Source organism: Centruroides vittatus, unplaced genomic scaffold (genome assembly GCF_030686945.1).
Source record: "Centruroides vittatus isolate TY-2023 unplaced genomic scaffold, ASM3068694v2 contig_10, whole genome shotgun sequence".
Lineage (NCBI taxonomy): Eukaryota > Metazoa > Arthropoda > Arachnida > Scorpiones > Buthidae > Centruroides > Centruroides vittatus.
Genome location: NW_027120658.1, coordinates 1,135,131 through 1,161,844, shown reverse-complemented (window position 1 = coordinate 1,161,844; position 26,714 = coordinate 1,135,131). Strand labels below are relative to the sequence as shown.

Genomic DNA, 26,714 nt, shown 5'->3' with positions numbered 1-26,714 from the left:
TTTTTTGTTTAACTCTGCTCTCCCAAGATTAAATCCTGGGAGACAAATAAAATGAAAAAATATTATGATCTCCATACCAAAGTATTGGAAGAGGAAGAGAAAGTGTATTACAAAAAAGATCCATGACTGCCATAATTACCATATTATGTCTGAGGGCATGCAGGTTACCTAATGATCCATTAACTTTGGCAGCTAGATTTGTGTTTTGTAAAGGTAAATTGGAGGTTTTTGTAAAGAAAATTTGGAGGGTGCCAGAGTCCATTGGGTGCACCACTATTTGCATTTAAAAGACAAAATCGTTAAAGTTACTCTTTAGATGAAGAAAATCATTTTTCTCATTCTCATTATTAATATATACTTTGCACAAACTGGATAAAAATAGATCAAAAAACCATACCTTTACTGGATTTGTTACTGGATGTTTTAAAGGTGTGGTTTTTTGATTCTCATTATGACAGTGTGAGGACCTGAACGGGAGTTGACTAAAGGGGACGAAATTGGAGATTTCCATTGTTTAATGGAAGTTTTTTTTGTATTAAAACAATGAAAGAAGCGAATTTGAGAAACACGCGCTGCGAAAGGAATCAAGTTCTGTCGCGACGATGACCTCTCCCGCGCCCTTTATTGGGTTTCGAATTGGCACCAGGTGACAATGAGAGACCAATGGAGAGGTGACTTGGGGGAGAAAGATTATAAAACCGTCGTTTCAAGGACATAAAGGAGTTCTTGGATGTGCGAGTTTCCTCCGGTGGTGGTGTGTGCGCCCGTAACATCAGAAAGAAAGGATCCCTTCCGAACCCTGAGGAAGCACCGTGGATGTGTGATTGCCTAGCCATCTCTAGATCATCGGTTCGCATCGAGCTTCAGCAGCCAGAATACGTGCCATCTGCCCCGGGCCTATCGTCTTCTCGTCTCCCGTCGAACTGCCGGACATTGGAACACGAACTTTGGACGAACTCTTTTGGGGACTGTCAGTTGCGCGTTTTGTGTGGTGTTACCTCTTCGAACAAGAGTAACTTGTAAGAAAACTTTTATGTTTATTAAACGGTTTTTGATGGACAACCAGTCTCAGTGAGTCATCCACCCCTACATGACCGTCTGACCGCTCGACTGCCTTTGCTTTCATCCCCTCCTGTCGGCAAACTCTACAACAGGATAAACAGCATATCTTCAGAGACACAAATTTCTCTGAAGATAGCTGAGTAACCTGGAATATTTATGATTTTGTGTCGACAGATGTTCCAGTTCTATGCAAATTGCAATGACTCCAGGGCATACAAGAATACTTTTACAAGACAGAGGAAGTTGATTTGCCTAAAATTTTATACAAACATCAAATACAGTAATTTGCTATCACTCGTAATTTATTTGAATGTGTAGTGAGTATAGTATCGGTAAAGATCAGACTCACAGTTGGTAAGGAAAACCCAAGGGTCGTACAAAGAATTATCACTTGAATACAGGTTCCAAGAAGAAAATATTAAACTTTATATATATACGAAAAAAAAAAATACAACAATCAAAACACTAGTACACTAATTACTAAAATAAAGAACCGCTTAGCCTAATAGTAATATTTACAGTATATAACAATGAAGAGTACATGCTGAGAGGACCAACACATTCATTAAATATTGTTCGATCTGAAGAAGAAATTTTACAACAGGAACAGGCGTACTACACACTTGTATGGGTTATTCCTTTTATCTTCTATTTCTCAGCAACAGTTATTACACTCTGGGTGGAATATCCGTGTGGATGCAAACGGATTTGCCCAAAACCTGAGTCCAGCTACTTTCAACCCTTCCTTCGTTTACCTCCTTTGTTGGAGCTTCCTCACTTTAGTATCCTTCCGCTAGTGTGCTCCTTACTCTGTCCACGGTGAAGTCCCAAGAAAAAAAAAGGTTTCCATGCATGTTATACACTCCCTTTTATAACCCCCGCCATCCGGGGCTTTTAGCTAGTCACATGATGTCATCACAACCAACCCTAGACCAACGAGTGGTTGCCAAAGACGGAGGTACGCGACAAACGGAATGTTTTACAAAAAAAATATCGCGACAATGTAGGGATCCAATGCAGGGCTGATCCCGATACACACACAAAATAAAAGTAAAAAAATATACATATAACAAATTAGTGACGGAGCACTACAAGTGTTTGCTTTCTCTTCATTTTTTGTTCTTGCTTTGTTCAAATTTTCCTTACTGTTTTTTCTGAATGTGGGGGCTATCACCTGCACCCGATTAATATTCACTGCATGGATGTGTAAGATTGTGGTGTAATTCACAGAACCAGCAAAAGCATGGTGACAAAATTAAACATCAATGAATACTAGAATACCACCACTCAAAAACTGGGTATACTTGAATTAAGTTTGCTTGATGATGTCTGTTCAACATGAGTGAAAATGTTAGTACTTATTTCCTTTACTCTGCTGGATATTAGGATTTTAGTGGTTTTAATTCAATGGCTACTTGCTTCTTTTGAAGTTGACAATTAAAATGAGTGATTAATTGACATTCAATGCCACCTTAATTTTACTGTTCTTGTGCATCCACCTTAATTAGTCTTTTTTTATTTGTTGCTAAGCTTATCATACTTGTCCCGTCACTTGAGCACAAGTATAAACTGAATTGTTTATATTGGAATTTGCAGTGCTTGCAACTATTAAAAAAAGGGCATCATACATTATGTAGGAAGCTTCAAATTTTACGATTCAACGTAGGATCAGTGCTCCCCAAGGTGGCACTGGTTGCACTCAGGACTAAGGTCTCAAAAACAAGGAATATGGTTTTATCAACATACAACAAAGTTGCACAGGATGACAGACAAATATCATTTATTAGTTTTTTATATTTGCAGAATAGTCATGAATTTTCTACTGTTTGGAACTCTCTTGGGGATTAGGAAAAGGACATCCAAGTCAAAAAGGGGACATGTACTCCAATATACAGGCACCCCGATTGGAACTGCCAATGTTTGTTAGAAAATTAAGTTTTAATTCTCTTTGAATAAAAATTTAATGCTATTACTGGTTGTACAAATTTGTAATAATGCATTCATGAACCAATTTAGTGTATAAATTTTACTGTGACCTTGGAACTTGTGTAGTTTCCTGAAAAGGGAACTTTCCTGACTATTGGCTGCAATGATCTCAAAAATTGCTGGAGAGGGTGCACAGATATTCCAAATTAACAAAAACAAAAAAGGGTAAAATTTATGAATAGTTCAGGGAGGTGGCAGTATGTGAGAAGATTAAACAGGGATAAACATGCTAAGGATATAGAACAGACAGGAGGGAGAAAGAAAAAAACTCGTGGCATGAATTAAAGAAAGAAAAAAATTAAAAAGGCACAACCAGATAGACTTGATTTTAGCTTCAAGAAGGACTTTTTAGAAGGATGACTAATTTTTATATTTGTAAATTTTTTCACCCAATGGAGATTATTATTACTAAAATTGAAGACATAGTCTGCCCAAAAGGGACTACCATTTATTTCTTGTGTTCCAGACTATACACATTCATGTCGACAGACCTTTCTTTATAGGCTACATGCCACCAGACTGTCTTCAAGTTTAGTAATTTTTATATGATAATTCTCTAAATTATCCTCAGCTTCTGGGATCCATTTTTCTTTGTTCCCACAACCTCAGCTTTTTATTGATCTAACTGGTTATATAGATTATATATATAAATCCTTGATTTGTGCTCAATTTCTTTTGCATTCAAATTGCATAGTTTTTTAAAATAAATTTGAATTTTTGAGTTTAACCAGTTATAAAATTTTATTTATAATTTGTTAAACCAGGAAGGTGTATGGTGCTGCAGCATCCCCTCAATATCAATGCAATTAGTTTTGTTATTTTAAAATAAAAATAAACATAACAATACATATTGCATGACTTCAATGACAGGAAAGTAATCTTGTACAAATCGAAAATAAGCAGAAAAATTTAAACTGATATTTCTCAGAAACACATGTTGAAAAATGTGTAGCACGGACCAAAGATAATTATACATAAATTCAAAATACATAATTTCAATAATTTCTAGTAAAATTAAGAAATGGAATTATTTTATTCCTTTTCTATCCCTGTGTTTGAATCTCACAAAGTATTAATTATATTGTGCTTTGTATATTCTTTAGTGAACTGTTTACCATACAGAGAAAACCTATAAATAAGTAGACATCCTTATTTTCGGACACATTCTTTTAAAACACAGTATCCACATGGCACAAATGACACAATTAAACATACATATTAAAACCACAAAGCCTTAAACTGGCCAGACAATGAATCAATGACTTTTGCTATCTTGGCCCATGGAATGTTAGTTGGAACATAGTAATTAACAATAAAGAAATTTGCCATGTTTTTGTAAACCAGCCAAGGAGGGACCCGAAGGTCCGAAACATAAAGAAAGTACGTAAAGTGTGTACACGTATAATACAATGTGATCAATAAAGATTGTTTGTTTTCTCTGAATAAGTTTTTCCTCGATTGCTAAAGCCAAAACATCAGTGCAATATGTCCTATTAATAGGCTAAGTCCTCATGACAAAATATATAACAAATAGAAAATAAGGATATAGAGGCATATACTTTTTCTTTCTTCGACTCTGATAGAACCCTTTCAAATGATATCCTCCTCGAATCTGCCCGGAACAGCACTCATTCTTGAAATCACGGATACGCACGCTATCGTATTAAACCTTAAATACAGTAATCAATCAATGATTTTCACTAATGCTATCTGACGGAAGAGTACAATAAATTACAAACGGAATCTTATTCGATATCAGATTTATTTTATTCTTGTCCTATGATATTAATTTATGCATCTAAAAAGTGTTTCCGTGTTATTTTATTCGCTATTAGTAACAACCTAATTATTTTTATTATGCGTGGACAAGGACAAAAAATTAAATTTGTTTAGTAGCTGTATTTATGTTTAATAGGTGGTTGTCTCTTTAATCCGAAAATATTCGGTAGACTAACTTACAGCTAAACAGGCTTAAAACTTTTTTATTGGTTCTTCATCAAATGCATTTCGGACCAGTTTTATGAGTCCTGGTCCCTCATCAGTGATACAGGAAATCAAAGGTTTTTTATTAACATGGGTGACGCGAGTACGTACATAATAAGATTCACAAAAAATTCTTTAAAAAACATTTTTAATTAAATACATTTTTTATACCCTTTTTAGTTCTTCGTATACTCCTTATTAACAATACATTGCTTACTGGTATCTGTTTTCATATTCGTTTTTAATTCCTATTTTCCCGTGTACTTACAGTAGTACTATAATTATAACGTTTTCTTATATAAAAATTTTTTTACAAAGAGGGACCAGGACTCATAAAACTGGTCCGAAATGCATTTGATGAAGAACCAATAAAAAAGTTTTAAGCCTGTTTAGCTGTAAGTTAGTCTACCGAATATTTTCGGATTAAAGAGACAACCACCTATTAAAGGACAAAAAACCTACACTAGATCGTGGGAGAAACACGAATCTAATTTAAACAATAACCGATACGACTTTCGGGAATAGGTTTAAAATAATAAACGACATTAATATAATTACAGAAACTGATGAGTTTATCAGTTTATCAAAATGTCAATCGGTAATATTTGTGACTTTTTGTCGAAACAAAATTGATACAAACATTGCATCGAATGACGCTATTCGAGGGGAATGACGAATCACATTTTATTATACCGTAGTTTTTTTCAAAAATGTGCCGAAAAACGTTTAAATTAAAATTATAACACTTCTTACTTCCTCAACATTGGATGTTTGAAATGATTAAATAGTTTTTATTATTTAGAAAAAATAGAAAAACCAAGTAAATTGTATAAAATAGTTTAAACAACTGCTTATACTCGAATCATTTAAGGGTGACTCAACCGACGTCCAGGCATAGGTAAGGGCAACGAATAAGTGCCGCCATCTATTAGCACAATATTCTAATTTTTATTTTTGTATTAATATCGCATTTATTAAAAGAGTTGAATTGTAATTTAATTTCTGTAAAATAAGTAAATAATTAAAGTATTACTATAACCGATATATATAAACTATATGTATATGAGTTAATGCATAGCTTTGTTAATCCATGGAAATATTTTACGTTACCAATATTGGCGAAGAGTAGAAAATATAATAAAACAAAAACCAACAATCCCCTCTCAAAAACAAGTAAAAAAAAAAAAGGATAAAAACTTCGTTCGAACTTCCCGTGCCGGGAATTGAACCCGGGCCTCCTGGGTGAGAGCCAGGTATCCTAACCACTAGACCACACGGGAACTTACTATATAATTTCTCTTAACCCTCTATAAAGAAATTATTACGCTGTTTATTTTCGTTATTACGTGATTTTCTTTTTCATTTATACCAATAACGAAAATTATATTCTTCCTAAATACTATAAGTGTAGATTCGACGTCTCTATCTCATCTTAATATAGCCCGACTCTACTAAACCGTATTATTACTTCATTACGAAAAAATCTAATATATACGAAAACATGTTTTATAAAAATCGTAGGCGTGGAAGTGTTCGGACTTAAATTTGTTTCGTATTTTCCAATACGTTCCACAACTAGGCAGAATTACAGCCCGAAACGCAGCGACACCGAAAGTAGAAGAGTACGTAGAAGTACAAATAGAAGGGAGGAGCGTTATTTCACTCAAGATCATACTTCAAGGGATCATTTCTGAAGTAGACTTGACGGATTCGCGACCGAATCTGTAAGCAACACCGACCACGATGACGAGGTGTGGGGTTTCCTTCTGAGCGCGAAGCGGGTCGGCTGACTGCCCCTTGTGGCAGATGGCCGGCCATTGATGACCGTTCCCGCTTCCACTTAGGAAGTCGGGAGGGAGGAAACCCGTTCTGAGTGGTCCCCTTTTTCGACCAATAAAAATTAGCTTGAAATGCAATGGCCCGACGACTGCGGGACTAGCGATTTTGTAGCGGCGCGGAGATCACCTGGCGTCATTTCACGTCGCTTCCGAATTGTAGATGACGTCGCTATTTAAATTATATTTCGATGCGCATGCGTGAAAGTTTCTACTTCCGGTTTTAGGTACGGTTGTAGTCAAATTTAAAACGAATATAAAAACTGCGTTGTTTGACATTTGCGTAATATAAATGAAATCCAAGAATTCGTTTAAGTCAAATTATATAATAAGAAATTATTATTAAATATAGCTTTTTTATTATTTTTCATCAGTACGTAATTAGAGTTGAACATTATATTTAACGTATTAATTAAATACGAGAACAATTTTACGACCGAATAATATACAGAGAATATTAGAGTTAAATTTTAATGTAACATACAAAAATCATGCTTACGTATCTATTAAACATTATTGGGTTCTCGTTGTCAAATATTTTAGAAATTATTTTACTAAATAAAAATATATTTCCTTCGATTGTGAGTGCTCTCAGAATGAAATTTATCCGTTCCGTTGGAAAATGCTTTTTTTACTGTTAAAAACGATCTTCTGAAAGTACACTCCATAAACTTTTTACCATTGTTTTAAACAAATGGTAAAAAGTTATACATATATCTCTCTCAATATTTTTAAAAATTGTAGCTAGCCATTTGTAACATCTAAAACTAAATATTTTAAACTTTACCATCTGATAACTTCTATCTTATCAAAAATAATTAGATCTCTTTTAGTAAACAAATAAAATACCTTATTTAAAAAAAAAAAATATTTATGTGTTTCAATGAATGCAAGCCGGAAAAAAAATTAATTAGCATATAAAAATATTACTTACTTTTCTGAATTTTCTGGAAAAGTAAACGGTGCAATTTATTAGCGAGGTTGAGGCCGAAGTTTTCAACGCGAAAACGTGTACGTCGGGCGTTCTGCGCCGCTTTCCTGTAAGCCTAGAAGTTTGGCAATGGCGTTTGGAAAGTCAGTGGAATCATGCTCGACATTCCAAACGCCATTGTCAAACTTCTCGACTTACAGGAAAGGGGCACTGAACATCCGACGTACATGTTTTCGCGTTTAAAACTTCAGCCTCAACCTCGCTCTTATTAAATCATTCACCGGTTAATCGCGTGCGGCCGGGGCCGAGGCAAACTATCTCGTCTTGGTGGAAAATTTTAAAATTTAACAACAGTACTTCATTTATCTCTGTATAAGATGATATTCCGATATTTGATAAAATTGCCAGGAATATAATTGTAAAATTAATACACAATTAGGACTATAGAAACAAGACTTTCCAGTCCTTTCTCACACCTCAGGAAAATAATCTTACGGCCGAGTCTACCTTTTATTAGAGACTACTCATCCACTTCACTATGCAAAGCGTTATAAAACTTCCTTCCGGTTATTTTCCTGGGGTGTGAGAAGGACATGGAAAGACTAATTTGTATAGTCTTAATAGCGTATTAATAATATTTAGAATTTATTCGTAATATCGTATAGTCATTTACCTTACCAAATATTCGTACACCAGAAGACCGACCGGGGCCGCAAACACCCGAAATGCACGTCCACTAATTAATAAAAATTCTTTACAATTTGCCCGGAGTTCTTTAAAGAAAATCTGTGCTTAATCGGAGTTAGGATATTTCCTTCCTGCCATTCCGCGTTCTTCCAAGTTACATCGGCAAATTATCGCGGCCGATTAACGATTTAACGCATTCTCTACGAAAAATTTTCGGCCGACATTCCCAAGAATTGCCGATTTCGGTGACTAACAGCTTATATTTCTTTCGCCATTCTTTTCACATTTCGAAAATTGAAAACGTCGATTACTAATTTTATCGTTTGCCGGAATTGAAGTCCACTTACCTCCAACTTCGGTTCGTCTGCCGCTGGTCATCTCGTTTCAGTGTTGCCAACCTTACGGGATATAATTATTAAATTATTAAAGACGATTCCATTCGCACAATTGAATCAGATTGAGTGATGGGAGTATCGACCATCTTTGCTTTTTAAAAAATTTACATTGAAAAACGAAAATTAATTTCTAAATTACAAGTTTGATCTAACAAGTAAGTTCGTTTTTTTCTGTAAATTTTCAACTCGATTCAAAGGCATTATTATTTTTCTTTTTTTGTAAACAGTTTGTAAAAATTTATTAAAGTTTGTTGGAAAACTTTAATAAATTTTTTCTATTTGTGAAATATTTCTACGTATTTCAAAGGTAATTTTTAATATATATTTTACATGACGTCATTAATATTATTATTTTGGAGGATGCGGGACGTATTAAATTACTTTAAAAAATAAAAAAATAATTATATCATTCGATTTCAAGATATATTTTATATCTTAAAAATAACTAAATATATCTCGGGAAACAGATGACATTTTTCTCGAAATCCCGAGACAAGCAAAGGACCGGGGAATGAGAAACCCTAGTCAAGGATAAATGCATCCAACAAATCCATAGAAGATCCTAGTGATAATTTGACGACCTGTATAAGTTTGCCACATAGTTTATCTCAATATATGTCTGAATTAAGGTGTAAATATAACGAAATTGAAAATGAGGCATTAGCAATATCCGACATCAAATTTGACGCTAATACCGAAGAAAGACCAAGAAAACGGAAACAATTTTTGACGAAAATCAAGCGGATGAAAATATCGATTTGACTTGTCAAGCAGCTTTTTAAATAAATACTTGAACATTCTATGTTATTTGTGTCAAAATTTGTAGCGAAATTGATACGAAATATCAAAAAGTTAACAAAACATTTCAAGTATTTTTTACAGAATTTGTATCGGATTAGATAAGTGAAATAAAAAGAAAAGCCGTCGATGTTGAAGAACTAGACGATGAGCTGACACAATTTACTTTTATAGCGAGAAAACAAAATTTACGAAGCTCGAACGATATGTTCCCGAACCGGTTCATAAAAAATGACTTGTATCTTCTTTTCCTAAGACCGAAATATTGTTAAGAATTTACTTCATTGTGCCACAAGTATATTTTTATACATTTTTTGTTATCCCAGAAACTCTTTTATTATACAATTATTATTGTATTAGTGTTTGTATTCTCTATTATTAAGAAAAATCTTAAGTGACATTATTTATTTCTTTAGAAGAAACTTATTTAAATGGGGCCCTAATTTGAATTTTGTCTAAGGCCCGCTAGAGGCTTAATCCGGCACTGACAAGATGCGCCTTACCAGAGGGTACAGTACATTCGTAAAGTTGAACGAATTAAACGAGAACGACGTCATCGTTATTCTTAGTTCGTTAGACTTTTCGACCGATTCGTTTATAACTAAATGGCTGTTTCTAAAATCGAAGATATGAATGTTGCTAGTGCAGCCTTATCCGAAATATTTTTCTTAGATTGCTTCGGGTGGACAGTTATTTCTAATCATTTCACCTTTTAATTCACAATTTAAACACTCGAGTAGATTTAGAAACATCGATTTCATCGGGTGCCATTTTCTTAACGAAGTAAACTAACTGCTTCCTTCGTGAACTTCGTTAGAGTTTCGTTCGAAACGTCATCACCGCAGAGCATGCACACTGAGCGAGACTACAAATTTTGAACGATTCGTTACTAACGCGTTTAACTCGTTCGACTTTACGAACGTACCCAGTGCGCTAAACCGGTTACTACAGCTGAGGCGAATTGAAGTGCGGCAGCCATGACAGTTGAAGTTGACTCCGTCTATTGACTAAATTTAAGTTAATGATAACTTCAGATATTTTGCAATTTAGATTAAATCAATCAAATTGTTCTTATACATATGCAATGTATCAAAATATATTGTGTAAAATTGATCGTAATTCTTTTATACTATTTAATAAAATTACAATTTTTTTAGCAAAATTTTCTGGATTTTTAGAAAAATTTTACAAATGAAAAATTATAATTTTATTAAATAATAAAAATTTTAATATACACATATCGACATTACATTACATATTAAGCATAAAGTTTTACAGTGTAATGCAAAATATATTATACATACTGTATATCATATTTAAAGAATAATGATGAGTATCACTGCCCTTTAAATATAATCATTTTTGTATCTTTTTTATTATGTAAATCTTGCTTTTCTATACATTTTTGATTAGAAATGCAAAATGGAAGAATATCCATACAGTTCAATTGACTATTAGCTTTTGGAGATGGAGAAATTCCGCCTAACAAACACTTCCTATATGCTGATCTAAACTGCAATGCTGTAGGATTGTTGTTGTTACCACCTCTATTTCTAATTGCAGAAAAAAAATAACTCAATGTGATCTTGGCTAAATTTTTTGTTAGAAGATAATATAATAATGGCTTTTCAGTCCAATCGTATTGATTTGATATTTGTTCTATATTTTTAAAATCAATTATTAGATCAATTATTGAAATATTCTTTCTTCCTTTAAATGGACAGTTTTTACAATCAATTCCTTTTGTGAGGCTCTGGATAGGTCCGAACCTCACTGAAATTTGCGTTAAAATCATTTATTTTTAGGAAAAAATTATTTTTTTAGAGAAAAAAAAATAGAAGTTAGAAATAGTTTTTCTTAATGAAAACGACGCGAACTTTTAAACAATAGAACAATGGAGAAACGTAGATCGTCTATCTCCGAGTGGGAATCGAATTAAACTTCGATTTTGACCTCTCCCGCGCCCCCGAAAGGTTTCGAATTGTCACCAGGTGACGAGGAGAGACCAATCGGAAAGCGGAATCGGAGGAAAACAGATAAAACCTGAGAATTCAAGGACGCGAGGGCTTCTTCTCCCGAAAGTTCCAAGTGACGGATCTATTGTTGTGTGTGTGTCTCGTGCCCGTCTTCGTCTCCGTCTCCCGACCTCGGATCGACATCTTTCCATCAACGGAAGTCGACCGCATCGTCCTGGAGTCGCGGAGTCGTCGAGGGAACTGGCCATTCGCGACCCAGGGACACTACTTCAAAATGGAGTATATCGGAAAGGAGAGGAAGACCCAGAGACTGCTACCGACCTAGAACTTCCAAGATCGCGGAAATCTTGTAAGCTTCTTTCGTGCCAAATAAACGGTTTCTTGTAACCGTAGAGTCTGTCTCAGTGCCGATCGACCACATACGACCCTTCGCGACCGCTCGACCCTCTTGACATAGTCAGCCCCCAGTCGGAAACCTCACACTTTATTAATAATTTTCAAACATTGGATTTTGTTTCTGTTTGAGACTGGACTCTTTGTCCATCTCCCCATTGAGTGACAAGAATTAAGCAGGTAAAATATATTTACTTTCGATGTGAATTCAACAGTTGCATGAACATTATTAAAACCTTCTATGAAATTTTCTTTACAAAGTGTAAAGGCATTACTTACAGATCTACTTAATGTCTGTGCTGCTATAGTTACCTTCATTCTTTGTCTCCACCATTCAATATGATATGATTTTAATTTATTTGAGACACGAAGACCTCTATTCTGTAAGTCATATAACTGAATAAAATATTGCCATTTAATAATTCTGTCATCATTCTCACCCATCTTTAGAACTTTAAGATCAGCCAAAAGATTCCTCATCAATTTCAACATATGAGCTGCATCAAGAAATGCATAATTTCTTCTGTTTTTTTTTTTCAAATTTTCTACATCAGAGTTAATTTCCAATTCTTTATACATTGAAATATTTGATGCAGATCCATCACATGTTATTGAAATTACATGAGCACTAACTGAATATAATTTCTCTAAATATTGTTTTACCAAATTGGCTTTAACTGTGCTTTGTATTCCATTAATGAAATAGTAACCAAAGACTGTTTGGTTACTGTTTCATTACTGTTGCACTGTCATTACTGTTTCATTACTGTTCATACTGTTGCAGTCAACAAAGACTGGAAAATTCCAGTCTTTTTTCCAGGAATTTTCCAGTCTTTGTTGACTGCAGTAACTAAATTACAAGTGCTTGTGTTGCCATGGGATATCTTAATGTCATGGTTGTCATGGGATATCAAATCTTAATGCTGACGACACGTCAGCATTAAGATTTCCAAAACCAAGATCAATATATCCTATTACTTCTTTCCCATCACAATCAACCTGTCTTTTGTCATTTCATCAATAATTAAGCAACATAATAGTGGATGGGTTGAAATTTTAGTTTCATCTCTGATTTTTATAAAAGAAAAGAATGTTCACTAAAGCCAGGACTACCATCAATATAAGACGACCATTTCCGTAGAGAACTAGGAGCAGGTAGTTTAATAAACTGTCGTATTCTAGTAAGGCATATGAGTATCTAAAAGTAAAGAGTTAAAGCAAACTTTTTAACTTCTTCTGGATATTCATTGCCTTCATTACCAAGAAGCTGATGTTTTAATAGCTCACGAAGCAGTCCATTAAAGTTATGTTCTATCATTATAGCATCGGATTTAAAAAGATTTCTCTGAGCCTTTGAATACCGTTTTTTAAATTGACAATCTTATTTGAATTTCTTTTATTAGACTGTCTGCTATATTTAAGTTTCTTTTGTAGCCGTTCATATTTCTACCTTGTTAAAATTAACATTTCATGCACCTTCTTTGGAGATGGCAAACAATATGTGTGATCTCGAGAGACTGATACTTCATATTCTATCTTTGCAATTTTTTCTTTAGAGGCTTCCGAAATAGAGTCTTTAGATGTTGATTTTCTTTCTGAACGTTTTATCGCAGGGATTTTTTGAAGATGTGGAGGAAATGAAAAAATTGTAGGATTCAGAATTTGGTTGTAAATATCTTCTGCCATTAATATAACTGAATATAACTGCATGCTTCTTCAAAATGAGATGAATAAATTCTACTATTATTGTTTGGTTTCCAAACGATGGTGTCATATTAGCATAAGCAGCGTTTCTCAACCTGGGAGTCGCGGTGATATTAAAGGGGGTCGCAAAACAATAATGAAATCATTTTATGAGAAAAAATCATTTATTATAAACTTATAAACATTTTAATTACAATAAGTACACATGTAAAGAAAAGAAATTAATGTGATAGTTGCATTTGTTTTTCATTTAAAATTTTCTCCATACGTGTATTTACGTTAGAAACACACATAAGTAAATTGTTTTCGAGTGATAAAAGACGATTCCTGTATTTAGTTTTTAGCGCAACCATAGGCGAAAAACCCTTTTCACAGAGATAAGACGTGGCGAAAGGGATTAATATTTTCAATGTTCTGTGACTAAATTTCCATATTCATGTAGACGAGCAAGCCAAAACGTATTTAAATCTTCAGATGTAAATTGAAGTTGTATCGTTTTATAGGCAGACATTCCGATGAGCTGGTCGTGAAAATGTAAACGCCCCATTCACCATTAGGATAAATTATCGTCATATTGGCGGGTGAGACAAAATAAAATTAGACGAAATTCTTTCAAAACTTAAATTGCGTAAACGAGTAGCGTTTACGCAATAATCGATTAGAGAGAGACTGCTGTCATCGTTTTACACACTTAGGGTGCGACTATGCAGACACAAATTTAGAGCGAGCGAGAGGTTGCGAGCGATTTAGTTTTCGGAAAGGAAAATCATGCACAAGCGAGAAGCGAGAAATAACGCTGGCGAGAGCGAATTTCTGGTTCTCGCATATATCTGACAGGTTTTGATATTTATCGCGTCTCGCCTCTTCTCGCCACATATTCTCGCTCGCTCGCGTCTGCATAGTCTCAACCTTTATATTTGAAAATAAAAATTTAATTAGCCAACATGTATCCGACGGATGTTTCAAAATATTATTTCTTAAAAATCAATCAACGAGTGGCGTAACTTTCCCGGCTGTTACAAAAGTTATTTTTTAAATGAAATTTTATTAATCATAAGTAAATAAAATTGTATGTGGCGCCATCTGTTATGATATCAGTTATAAAAAGTTTCTATATTTTTAATTATAAAGTAGCAAAAAGTTTAATTTTGAGGATACAAATGAGTTTTATTTTTTTAAATGTAAACGCTAATAACGAGTAAAATCTTCACTAAGTTCCTTCTTACTTGAGTTTCCATCCATCTATCTATCTCCCCACCAATTGACCAATAACCACAAAAATTTATCATCATCAATTCCCCAATACCCAAATCTCCTTGCAAACTTTCAGAAATTTTAGATAAAAGATAGGAGTTATTAAACTTCAAAGTGGGTGAACAAAATCATGCTCTTCACAGAAAATCGCCTTTGTTTTTTTTTTTTTTTTTCATTTCTCGACGTTTCAAGGCCAAAAATCAAATATACAAAAATACACAAATGCGAAATGTAAAAATCTTGAAAAGTATGGCGACTTTCGGAACGAATTTCCTCCCTTCCGACTCTCTTAAGGGAAGCGGAAGATCAGCTTGCTTCGAGTTCAGTGGAAACTCCACACCCCTTTATCGTGTTTGGTGTTGTTTACACAATACCGAGCATTAACTGCCGACGATACATCGTTTAAGGTTTTCATACCCGAAATTGTACTTATTTTTGAATTTAAAAAAAAAAAAAACATTGCTAAAAAGATGGCAGCCACAGCTGAAGTACTTACCTAATAGGAAGCAAACACTCCCTGAACATCCCCGAAGGCGAGAAAGCCATATATCGACTAGCACGGGTACGTCACAAAGCTTCCATGGCCTACTATCAGATTTTACAGATCAAAGACGAGAATAGGAGAACTCTGTGGACACCACAAAAGATTCTCGACCGATGGCGGAACTATTTTAATGAAACTTTTAACCAACAGTCCTACTCCTGACCAACTCAATCAATATCCTAAGATAAAACTAGCATTGAATAAAAATAAGACTCAGGTTCACTACGTGATTGCAGATTTGTGCTTTTTAGTCCATTTGGAAGAGAGAAAGTGACGTAACCGATTGTAAGAACCAGGGACGGCTTAATAGGTGAGACGAGGAGGCGACTGCCTCAAGCGGCGAAACGACTGATTAAAAATAGTCAAAAGAAGGGAAAAAATAAATAAAAATAATAAGCCGAATACAATAAAGGGGTATACTATAGATTACTCCCTATGAAATTTTGTGTGTTTGGGTATATATCTGAATTCAAGGGACCGAGACGAGTTCAACGATACCCTACTTTTGGACCGGAGACGAAAAATAAAAAAGTTATCATACTTTTTTCCGGCGATCGCGCGATGATAGGGAGTCGCGTCGTTCTCCGCTAAGTCGGCCTCGCTATCGCGATCGGGAGTCACGTCGCTTGCCGTTAAAATTGCCTTTAGTAGACGTTTCCCCCTTTTTTTACTTTGTTCAAGAACTACCGTGAATCGATCACTAGTTTAGAACATGGCGGCGTGTGGTGGCGCCCATACGAGAGGTCAGTCGGGACGCCATGTTTGCTGCCATAAGTAACATTAATTAACCGAAATGGCGATCGCGCGATGATCGGAAGTCGCGTCGCTCTCTCCGCTCTCATATCGCGTGTTTAACGCTCCGGGAGATGACTGTAGTCCGACGTCACGGTTTGCAGACTTTACCGCAAGATGGCAATACTAGCAACTATGGTGCCGTCTTCATGAGAGCATTAAAAAAGTATGGTAACTTAAAAAGTGTGATAACTTTTTTATTTTTCGTCTTCGGTCCAAAAATAGGGTACCGTTGAACTCGTCTCGGTCCCGAGTTCAAATATATAATCAAAGTCCTGAAATTCCATAGGGAGTAATCTATAGTACACCCAATAAAGCCCCATAAATGTACTTTTAAAATTTATAAATACAATAGTTTCATACAAGAATGGCAAAAGCTCTCTATTGACAATCATTCAAACAACGACTCGTTCCATGAAATTAGAAACAATAAACCTAACAAGAAATGACGGGTACACACTGATAAAAAGATGCCGTGGTACCTCTAATCTAAAATCTATCGTACTGTTAACCGCCCAGTTGCACTGTATGGCCAACAACCCGAGGTCACAAGCAGATCATACATTTCTAAAATGGACAGTGACAAATGACATACAGTCGAACCTGGTTAACTCAAAGTCATTTTCTTTCCCCGACCGTTCAAGCATAGGGATTTACATATTAAATCAAACCGGTTATCTTGTATTCTTCGAATCGTTTAACTCGCACTCGAACGAGATTTTAATTTGCCGTTAAATAAAGTAATTGACTTCCATCTATGAAATGAACTAATCGGAAACTTTCTATAAAGAACAGGAACCACGTCAACTAAAAATACATATTGTACCACGTGACGGCAGGCGGAGATGGTGACCAAGACAACGTGCAAGACCTAGATACTAACTCATTCCAACCCACTTTTTTCGCCAACATTTTCTTGTTTTATTTGATTGCCGACGGATTTCTCCGACTAGCTGATGTAATGATAAATTAATTAAAAAAACGATTATAGTCCTATTTTATGGCGAAATTTAAAAAAAAAAACAATCGTCGAGTGATGCTTGTGAAGGAAAAAACAGATCGATCCTAAGCGCGAAATATCGCAACTTAAAAAAATTCTTACTAAACACTTAGGAGTGAACCATCGGGGAAAGCATTTCATGCTGGCTTATTTAACCATTGAGTTAAGTGTTTTCCAGTTCCTGGACGATGCCGAGAGGTTTACATTGAAGCAACGCTTCTACGTAATAAGACCCAAGAAAAAATCTTATGGATAGATTATTATAGGTAACCGATAAACCATGTACGAAATCTTGATTTTTTTGTCCTACCTCAGTAACTCCAAACTTTTTTCCCCCGACCGATTCGAGTTAACCAGGTTCCACTGTAATAAGTAACCGATTTGGTGTTGCACTTATCACATGTAAGCTGAGTCACGTGAGATGGTACAGACTGAAAAAGAATCTCTAGAACTACCTTAGATATTTTAATATTAGCGAGGTTGAGGCCGAAGTTTTAAACGCGAAAAGTCAGTGGAATCATACTCGACATTCCAAACGCCATTGTGGCTTTATTAAACCTTATTTATTTTCTTTTCTTTACTTTCCTTATACTATCTTCCTGTAGTAACAATTTTACTTCCGTTTTCTATTTACTTAACCACGCGGTAGTTAGTCGACACATGTGGCCTGGACGGTAATAAAAACAAAAAGGGTGTGACACCGAGGGGTCGAGGGGTTACGTCAGAGGAGATAGGAGGACAGGAGCGAGAGGAAGGAAGATTTTTCGGAGAGAGAGAAAAACGGGACGAACAGAAACAAAGAAAGTTATTAAGGAACGGATCCGAGGTTTTTTTTTCTTATTTATTACCGCCAGTCACCCCTTCGAACCAATTTTCAGTCTTATCATCTCTGTTTAATTCTCTTCCACCTTATCTTTCTCTAGGGCCCTGTACTTAGTTAAGCTAGATATAAGTTAGAATAAGTTCTTTGTCTTGTCGGCACGCGGGGACTAATTGATGACATTGTTACGCGCAGTCCCAAATGTATTTGTATTAGTAATTAGTAAGTGTGTGTAATCGTTTCTTTGTAAATTATTTATGTTCGCTGAAATTAATAAACCTTTTTTTTTATTCTATCAAAGCCGAGCGACTCTCAGGGTCTTGTTATTTCATATACTCGGCTAACAATGGCGTCCGCGACAGGATTCTGTTAGTAACGGGATACGGTTTTTATTGTATAGAACGTAGCATTGTATTATCGTGCCTGTAGATTTAAGGCCCTACAATTTGTAATCAATTGTATTATTTTTATATCATTAATTATGGATGATTGTAACCAGAACAATCTTGCTACATCCTCAGGAGGCGAGGGTGAGGGGATCCCTCCTGTAGTCACAGGGTTTCTAGGAATGGTTCCCATTTTTTCTAATAGTGGCAGTGATTTGGTTAATGTCCGCCAATTCTTCAAGACCATAGATAATATATCTCGCCTGGCTGGGTGGAACAGTGAAGTGAAATTGGCTGTCTTACAAGCTCGGTTAAAAGGGGGGCCATTATCGACGTTCTTCAGCTTGGCTGACCAAGATCCTTGTACTTTTGAGGGAATTAGGCAAAAATTAATTCAATGTTACGAAAAGCGAGAACTTAAGGAAAAGAATGCACTCGACCAACTCTTAAGTATTAAGCAGAACCATGATGAGACGGTATGTGACTATGTCATCCGCATGAATACACTGTTGTCGAAGGCCGCTTCCAATAACGAAAAAATTGGTGCCTTGAGGGATGACATTATTAGAGAGAGATTTATAAAGGGCCTAAGGCCCCAGCTAAAGGGATACGTATTAAGGAGAGAACCCCAGACCTTAGATCAGGCAATTAAGGAAGCGGAGAGGGAAGAACGGGTCGAACTCGAGTGTAACGTTAGTAGAGAAAATAAATTTGTACACACCATTGAAATAAAGAACCCAACCGCTAATGAGGATCCGAATGGTGTGATGAATATTGTGAAAACAAAGGAAGACGATAGACTTGAAAGGTTGGAAAAAATGGTGGGGTCGTTATGTAGTACTGTTAATGGTTTGGTCGAAAGACTGGGTGGAAATCTAGATAAAAATAAGGATAGCCCGAACCGATCTGTCCTAAAAAGGTGTTACATTTGTGGGAATCCTCGCCACCTGGCCCGCCAGTGCCCTCAACGGAATATAAATGATTTAAACTAATTACGGGGCGTGATGATAGCCAGTATCACGTCCCATGCATCGAGCTAACCCTGGCCCCTAATGTGTTCTTCTCTAAAAAGGGCCTTCCCCTCATTCTTGGTGATGCTTATGGTACCAGTATCAAGTTTCTGGTCGATACGGGTGCGGAAAGGTCCGTGCTAAGCCTGAAGATCGCTCAGAGCGAGATATGGAGTAGGGGACCGAACGGTGCACTTCACAGGAGTTGGAAACGACTACGAGGAATCGGTGGGGAGGTTATCGAATGCGAATGGGAGTCTAATATCAAGATCGAAAGAGGAGGGAGAACTCAAAATGTTCAAATGACTTGCATGCACTTGCCATCCGAAGTCGAATACGAAGGAGTATTGGGTATGGATGTGTTAAACAGGTTCCCGGAAGTATTAATTGAAACAGGTGAGAATGTAACATCTTGGAATAGAACCGAAATTGATGACTTTTATCAGTGTTGTGGATTCAGAAGGGAGGAATCCGATAATACGATGGAGGTTAATTTATCCCATTTGAAAGACTACGAAAAAAAGGAAGTGGAGCGTATCTTTAATGAACACCCCGGATGTTTCGCACGGAAAATAGAAGATTTGACCGGTACTAAGGAATTTCTTCATACACCTATCATTAAAAGTAACCAAATAATTAATACAAAACAATATAGAATACCGCAATGTTATTTGAGTGAACTAAAGAAAATGATAGTTTCATATCTGAAGGCGGGGATTTGCGAGGAGAGTACTTCTGAATGGAATTCCCCCCTTCACATTGTCCCGAAGGAGTCCGGCGAGTTAAGGGTTACTCTCGATCTACGAAGAATTAACGAAGTAACCCAGTCCCAGGAGTTCCCTCTAGCCCGTGTGGATGAGATCTTAACGAAGTTTCAGGGAAGCAAATTCTTCTCGGTAATCGACCTAAAGTCTGGATATTTCCAGATACCCATACATGAATCAACACGTCATTTCTTTGCTTTCTCTACTCCTTGGGGAAAATTCCAGATGTGCCGCCTCCCGCAAGGTGGAAAGAATAGCGGGAGGTATTTTCAATACGCCATGTCTAGGCTGTTGGGGAGATTCATAGATATCAATTGTTTCGTCTTTCAAGACGATATTGTGTTGTTCTCCCAATCCTTTGAAGATCACGTGAAACTCCTAAGGGAGGTAATCTCTATATTAGACAAAGCCAACTTGAAATTGCACCCAAAAAAATCGAAATTCATGGTGAAAGAAGTGCGGTATCTGGGACACATCATCGATAGTAAGGGGATACGACCTGATCCCTGCAACGTGGATGCGATTAAAGAAGTCCAACCCCCGCGTAATGTGAAAGACGTCAGGAGTTTCCTCGGAATGGTGGGATTCTTCCGCAACTTTATCCCAAACTTTGCCGAGATTGCTCTTCCTCTTACATATCTGACTAAAAAATATGTAAAGTTCTTATGGGACGACCAGTGCCAATCAAGCTTCGAAAAATTTAAAGAACTATTATCTAAACCCCCTGTGCTATCTCATCCCGACTTTAAAATACCTTTTTTCATGCACTCGGACGCTTCAGATACCTGGGCTGGTGCGGTCTTAGAACAGGAAAGCGAAGGGAAACTCATTCCCATTGGCTACTTTAGTAGGAAGTTCCGTGGGCCCGAACTAAAATATTCCACTATCGAGAAGGAATGCTACTCAATAATCTTAGCCCTCCGCCACTTTAAACATCTTATTCTTGGTCAGAAGGTCACTGTGCTTTCCGACCACAAACCTTTAACCTTTGTGAAAAATATGAAAAATCACAATAACCGCCTCATGAGATGGGCCGTAGAATTATCTAATTTTGATTTGGTCATTACGCATGTTCAAGGGAAGAGTAACCCAGTGGCTGATTTATTGTCTCGACCACATGGTAGTAGAGAAGAAGCCCCCTCAAACAGCGATGTCATTAATTGCATCAGTGAAGAGTTGTGGAAAAAGGTAAAGAAGTCCCAGATTGGGGACAGAATTTTTGGTCCAATGAGAAATCATTTAATTAAATTCCCACCCTCTTACAATGATTACCCGAGTAGTGGCATACTTCCTGAGTATCAAGTAGATGGTGATGTATTAGTCCACGTACGACCGGGACGGTTTGGAATACGTCAATGGAGGCGTGTTTGTGTAGGGGAAACAGCAATTAATGACGTAATTAAAGCATTCCATGAATCACCATTAGCCGGACACTACGGCAAAGAAAAAACGTGTGACCTGATCAACCGTTACTACTACTTCAAGAAGATGAAAAAACTCGTCGATAGATTCGTGAAGTTCTGCAAAGTTTGCCAACAACATAACTTACATCAAGGAAGAGCCCCCTTTCAAGAAACGGAAGTCGCTAATTATCCGTTTCAAAAGGTGTCAATCGACATAATTGGCCCTTTAAATCAAACACATAAGGGTAATCGTTATATTCTCACCATAATTGACATGTTTACTCGATACACAGAAGCCGTCCCTTTAAGGGACCAATCTGCGGCCTCTGTAGCCAATGTGTTTTTCGAAAGGATAGTCTGCAGATATGGCAGTCCCGAGATCATCATCTCTGACCGGGGCACGAATTTTACGTCCTCCATCTTTAATGAAATGTGCAACATCCTTACCGTCAAGCACAATGTTACGACATCATATCGCCCTTGTTCGAACTCAGTTTGTGAACGTGTGAACAAATCCATCAGTAACCTTTTGGCCAGAATATCAGGCGGCAGCAACAACAATTGGGATACCTTCTTACAGACTGCTGTGTTCGCTTATAATAATGCTACACACTCCTCTACTAGTGAGTCACCTTCATTTCTTCTTTACGGATTTGATCCTAAATTCCCTCATGCGTTCCCTGTTGAACAGACAAATGACTACCCGGGTATTCGGGAGTATCGTGATTTCCTTATGGATAAGCTACGATGCATCCGTGAATCGGCATACGAATTAAGTCGCAACCGTAACAAACTTAACCGTAACCGCATCAACACAGGGAGGAAGGTGAGGAGCTTTGAGGTAGGGCAGAAAGTTTGGATGTTAAGGAAAGGGAAGAAGCAAGGCAAGTTTTCTCCAAAATATTTAGGTCCTTTCCGTGTCTCTCGCCTCCTGGGGCCTGTTAACGCGGAAATCGAAAATTGTAATAAAAAGGAAAAACTTGTTGTACACATAGACAGACTAAAACCGTGCTTCTCAAACTTCCGTGAGCCTAGACGGAAGCGTAACATCCCAATTGGACACGAAGGATCACAATCCGGAGAGATCGAGGAGATTGAAGAGGAAGAAGACATCCCTCACCTACCCACTGCGCAACGGGCGAGCTACAATAGGTATAATCAACATAACCAGCAGCATCAAGGAGACCGCAAGGATTCGGGTAATGAGACCATGCTGGAACAGAGGGGTAATATCTCCCACCCGTATAACTTACGGGGGCAGAAAGTGGACTATCGCCGGCTTCACTTTGGAAGATGAACTGTAGTTCATCATCCATTAATGGTTGTGTATATCCATATTAATGTTTCTGTTAATTGTTAATATGTCTTTTGGTGGGGACGTATGTGGCTTTATTAAACCTTATTTATTTTCTTTTCTTTACTTTCCTTATACTATCTTCCTGTAGTAACAATTTTACTTCCGTTTTCTATTTACTTAACCACGCGGTAGTTAGTCGACACATGTGGCCTGGACGGTAATAAAAACAAAAAGGGTGTGACACCGAGGGGTCGAGGGGTTACGTCAGAGGAGATAGGAGGACAGGAGCGAGAGGAAGGAAGATTTTTCGGAGAGAGAGAAAAACGGGACGAACAGAAACAAAGAAAGTTATTAAGGAACGGATCCGAGGTTTTTTTTTTCTTATTTATTACCGCCAGTCACCCCTTCGAACCAATTTTCAGTCTTATCATCTCTGTTTAATTCTCTTCCACCTTATCTTTCTCTAGGGCCCTGTACTTAGTTAAGCTAGATATAAGTTAGAATAAGTTCTTTGTCTTGTCGGCACGCGGGGACTAATTGATGACATTGTTACGCGCAGTCCCAAATGTATTTGTATTAGTAATTAGTAAGTGTGTGTAATCGTTTCTTTGTAAATTATTTATGTTCGCTGAAATTAATAAACCTTTTTTTTTATTCTATCAAAGCCGAGCGACTCTCAGGGTCTTGTTATTTCATATACTCGGCTAACACCATTGTCAAACTTCTAGGCTTACAGGAAAGCGGCGCTGAACGTCCGACGTACACGTTTTCGCGTTTAAAACTTCGGCCTCAACCTCGTTATTAGCATCCATGGACAGACCACCAGGATAACCCAATACACGCTAGTTAGATTGCATAAAATCCACTATGAAAGATACGAACCTATCCTAGTGCAGTAAGGCGATATCCTAAACAGCAAATGGAGGAATCAATTCCTATATGATGTAGTATGAAGATGATCAAACATTATGTCCTCTTACGCGCCAGATCCAGCCACTTTTCTTAGTTATGGCTTGGCTCATCAGAGAAAGTAATAGTTAAAAAAATTACATAAACCATATTTGAATGATGTAAACGTTTGTAAACTAATTTTCTTTATTATATCAAGGATATAGCAATATTTTAATGGTCAATCCCGAGTAATGCGAAATCAACTTGCGTAAGTCTTGGAATTCCTCATACGTTTGCAGAGAAAGACTAATAACTTGTGTATAAAAATAGCAGCGGTGATTTAGTTTTTAACACACATTTTACATAATTACTTAAACATACGAAGTTTTACTTCCATTCCATCGATAACGCAAGAATAATTTGCACTGAATCAAAATTCGATTAATTTCCATAATAATGTGAGACTTTATATATTTCTGGCTTTTAAGGTGCTATCATTATTAAATAAATAATAATTTTACGAAATAACGATGAATTTATTTTATTGCTTCAAAATGTGTAACGTTCATTTGCAGTTTTTGAGTATCATCACGCATTAATAAAAAATAATTACTTAAGCAAACTAATAAAATACCTGTTGTTTTGAAAAACAACAGGTATTTTATTAGTTTCCTTAATGTTAAGTATCTTGATGTGACCCCTATCATGACAATAGGCCTACATTTTTGCCAACCTCAGCTTCAAACTATTAATGTAAAAACACTACATACTTAAAACTCAATAATTGAGTTAATCAAATTGTTTTCAAATATAGAATGGAAAAAAAAATAGAAGAAAATATTTAATAAAACGCCCTATTAGAGGAAAATTAATCATGTAAGTAATAAAACACGTTTGGAGGAAGATATGTATATTTACTCTGAATCGACTAATGTGTTGTAGTAATACACTATAAAAATCTGCTTTTAAAAACAGAACCGAAGTTTCAGTCAAAGGTGATTTCTTCCTTAATCTGTAATCGATCGTTAAAGGAAAACCGTAATTTACAACAAATGAATAAAAAGAATATACTAATATCACTAGGCTTTATTGTCTCTGACTAGTTTTAGGTCAAATCTAACAAGACTGTACACGTGTGCTGTTAATAATCAAGGCTTAAAGGCCATATATCATCATCGTCCAATGACAATAAATGTACCTGAACAATTTACTTTCAAAGCCATTGTGCTTTAAATAGAAACTTAATTAACTATAAAAAAACAAAAATAATTTTTACACAGTTTGATTTTACAGAGTATTATTATATACTACATTTCAACATAAAATTTACAATTTAATATTTTAACAAATAAATTAACATTTTTTTTTAATGATAAAATGAACAACAAACTTTATAATATTTGAAAATAAGGTCACAAAACAATCAGCATATTGAATAAGTAGAAAGCGAGTGGCCTTGCAATGACATGGTTAAAAGATTTAACCATGATTTTATTTGAATTTCTTAAATATGAATCCTTATTCTGCTTTGGTGTCTTTTAGTGACTATACATAGAACATAGCTATTGCTAAACAACTCATTCATCTATGATAATTGATACTTGATTTTAAAATTGCTAACTACCTATTCTTTTTATTTTTCAAAGATATACATTCCTGTAAATATTTAATTTTAGCATTAACCATTACATACTTAAAAATTTGATAATTAGGCAAAGAATGTCAGGATATGTTTGAAATGGATTAGCATATACAGTATATATTTATTCATATTAGATTCTATAATAACAGACATTTTTCATATATATTTTATTATATATATATATATATATATTTTACACAATCTGAGAACAATAACAGTAATTTCTTTTGAAAGGGATTTCGATTTCATTTATTTTGAAGATATTGAAAGTAAAAATTCAACATTTAAGGCTCTCGTGGTTTGTATCAAGGTAAATATAGTATTTGCCTATAATATACTTCTTGAAGGCATGGCTATCTGTTCTCTCTCTATAAAACTTTTAGCTGTAATTTGCTATATTTTAAATATTTACATTTACTTTTTTAATGCACTGCTTCTTTCCTGTCTAAATTGTTAGATATATTATTAAATAATGTACAATTCTTTAATAATCACTTTTATTATTAATTGCTTAAAATTAACCTATATTAATATACAATACTTTCTGATATATTAAGGACAGAAGCAGTGCATATATTTATATATATATATATATGTATATATATTTATTTTATTTATATATTTCACAAAATCACAGTCTCTCTCACAATTTCAGTAATGAATTTGCTTGCAATTAGCAGTTTTACTTGATATATATATATATACATACATACATTACAATATATCATCATCAAGTGTATTCTTCTATAACTGCCATTTTATCACACTTTTAGTAAGTTGCAATTGTAGACCCTGATAATGCATACTTTATCACATGATAAGCATTCAAGATCTACATAATTATAACAACTCATTATACACTGCTGATGTTTAAAGTTTTCCTTAAGTAGTAAATATTTGCCAAATGCTACCTTACATGGAATACTATCTTAATTTGAAAATCAAACAGGAATGTTAAATATATTAAATAAAAACTTGAAAGACAATATTTTAGGTAACATGTAGCAAACTATATCAATAACATTTTGTATCAGTATTAACAACATTTGATATTATTCTGGAATGTAATATATTGTTAATCTTTTCACAGAACTAAGATCTACCAAATTTGATTTGATTAATAATTAACATTTGATTTACTTAGTCCTCCTTAATAAAACC

General features: G+C 35.5%; 2 non-coding genes across 2 annotated transcripts; one reads left to right on the top strand and one right to left on the bottom strand.

Annotated features, from left to right (window-relative positions):
* Positions 1 to 6,239: 6,239 nt before the first annotated feature.
* TRNAE-CUC (transfer RNA glutamic acid (anticodon CUC)) lies at positions 6,240 to 6,311 on the bottom strand. The gene has a single exon. It is a non-coding gene; the product is annotated as a tRNA-Glu (tRNA).
* Positions 6,312 to 6,696: 385 nt separating this feature from the next.
* On the top strand, positions 6,697 to 6,909 carry LOC136982035 (small nucleolar RNA U3). Its single transcript, XR_010881837.1, has one exon. It is a non-coding gene; the product is annotated as a small nucleolar RNA U3 (small nucleolar RNA).
* Positions 6,910 to 26,714: the final 19,805 nt, after the last annotated feature.